Here is a 2,747-nt window from a genome sequence, read left to right as displayed (position 1 = left end):
TCGGTTTGTAAGGTAAACGGTTTCTCAAAGTTTGGGCAAGTCAGAACAGGAGCTTTAATGAGATGTTCTTTAAGACAACTGAAAGCTTGCTGTTGCTCTTCATTCCAATGCCAGCGGATGCCTTTCTTTAGAAGTCGGTTCAGTGGTAACGCTATCTGAGAAAATCCTGGCACAAAACGCCTATACCAAGAACATATTCCCGAAAATCGTCGTAAACTCCGGACGTTATTCGGGGCGGGTAGATCTTGTATAGCTGATATCTTGTCCGGATCGGTCTGTATCCCATTGGCGGTTACTAAATGTCCCAGATACCGTAACGATCTTCTTCCAAATTGACATTTTTCTGGATTGACTTTGAGATTAGCTCGTCGCAGGCGGCGAAACACTTCTTGTAAATTATCCAAGTGTTGCTCGAAAGTATCTCCTAAAACTATAATATCGTCGAGGTACGCAAAACAAAATGGTTCCAGTTCTGGTCCTATAATACGATCCATAAGTCGTTGAAAAGTAGCTGCGGCAGAATGAAGTCCAAAAGGCATAACTTTGAACTGAAACAATCCCTTGGATGGAACGGTGAAAGCTGTGATAGCTCTGGTCTCCGGAGTTAAAGGTACTTGCCAATATCCTTGTCTAAGATCTATACTAGAGATGTAACGTGCTCTGCGAAGTTTGTCTAGAATAGCATTTATGTAGGGAAGAGGATAAGCATCCTTCTTGGTCACAGCGTTGACCTTTTGGAAGTCTACACAGAATCGATACTGTAGCATTTTTTATTTCCTTTAATAAAATTGAATTTAAAGATCTATTTTTATTTAAATTTCTTAGTATTGGCGCCATCTATTTGCTAGATGCCAAAGATACCAAACTCCATTTGTTACAGGTCACTTGTTTCGATATTTAATTTTTATTAGCGCATCTATTCGCTAGATGTCAAACTTCATTTATTATAGTTCATTTGTCTTGTTTATTAGCGTCATCTATTCGCTATACGAGTTTTTTCACTGTCTTTGACCATACCTATTTGAATTCTTAACATCAATATTAAAATATCTGCAGCCTATATATTATCATTTTTTTTTATTTTTCAACAACATTAGAAAGTCACTGTGAGTCAGAAGCCTTACCTACGAACCCAGCTTTCCTCTAACCCTGAGCAACGGATTCTTTTTTCATTCTATTTGGGTAACGACAGAAAAGTCGTCACAATACTTTCCATCCTTCTTCCTTACCATAACTATCGGTGAACTCCAAGGACTATCAGACGGTTCTATTATGTCTTCGGTCAGCATTCTCTCTAGCTCGGTGTTGATAACTTCTTGCATTTTCGAATTCTGCGGGCGGTATCTCTGTTTGATCGGTTCACAATCAATTAGTTTGATTTCGTGTTGAATTAACGGTGTAGTACCCTGTATTAATTCAAACTGTGATAATTCTTCTTTCAAAAATCTCTGAAGACGATTTTCTTGTTCTGAGGTCAGTGTCAAGGCCTCCTCACGGTCAACTGTATCCAGATTGTTAACCAGTTCAGCTCGAGATGGCTTATCCAAAAGCTCTTCGTTTAAATATACTTCGTTTCTCTGGAGATCTAGTCTGAATGGATGACGACTCAAAATATCCATTCCTATTATCATGTCATAGGCTAATTGCGGTAAATAATTGAAAATATCTACTAATCTTGACTGTCCAATTTTCAGACTGATACGGTATGCTCTCTGTATAGTTTCTAGAGTACCGTTTGCTAACTTAGCACTCTTGACGGTCGGTTGAACAAGGATTCCTTTGGATTGTTCACAAATTGAAAGTACTTTCTTTCCAAAATAAGAATTCGTTGCTCCGGTATCAATTAAGGCAGTAAAATCCGTGTTTTGAAATCTAACAGCTATCGTCGGTCCGTGATTTTTATTGGTTGTGTCTAGGTGCGAGGCTTCAATTACGCGCTGGGTGCGCCTCGGTTCAGGCCAGCGCGGTTGGAGTTTTCCGAATTCGTACAATTGCATTTACGCGACATCACTCCTGGCCGTCCGCATCGTGAACAGAATAATTTATCCGGCCCGGTGCACTGGCTGCGCGTGTGACCGAATTTGCCACACCGCCAGCACTGGGTCTCCGATCTATCCCTCTGAATTGTCTCTTGGTTAGATGTGTTTGCTACAGGTTGGCGGTTACGACTCGGTTCTTGGCCTGGTGATAAGTCTCGACGGTCGTTATTTCGTTTGATCGGCGGTGGAGATGTCGTTGTGCGGGTGTTATTTCGGTTTTGATAAGTTGATGCTTGATTGTTTTGAATTTCTCGGTTCTGAGCGGTCGATTTCTTTTGATATTTATCAGATGAATCTTGGCGATTTCTGTTGGCATCTGCCATTTCTCGATTTTTGTTTATCAGTTCCGGTTGGCTTCGGTTAAATTGATTTATCGGTTCCCGTCGGCTTCGGTTAAGTTCTTCGGTTGTGGGAAAGGTTACTTCTGTCGGTCGTCGATATCTTTGCTCTTGATGTTGTATCGGTTCTTGACGATATCTCTGTTCTTGTCGATATCTCGGTACTTCATGATATCGACTCTCTGTACTAGTCAATGATCCTCGTAATTCTTTCTGAAGTAGCTCATATTCTTTAGCTATTTTTGAAAATGAAAGTACGTCCCAAAAATCACCTTGGCGTATGTATTGTCTGTACTCCGGTAATAAATTTCTGTACAACCACTGTAGTTCTTGAGTGGGTCTAATATTTCCATGTCTTCTGATCAGTGTT

The sequence above is a fragment of the Sitophilus oryzae genome, unplaced genomic scaffold (assembly GCF_002938485.1).
Source record: "Sitophilus oryzae breed Bouriz unplaced genomic scaffold, Soryzae_2.0 scaffold_1625_pilon_pilon, whole genome shotgun sequence".
NCBI lineage: Eukaryota > Metazoa > Arthropoda > Insecta > Coleoptera > Curculionidae > Sitophilus > Sitophilus oryzae.
This window is presented reverse-complemented; position numbering follows the sequence as displayed.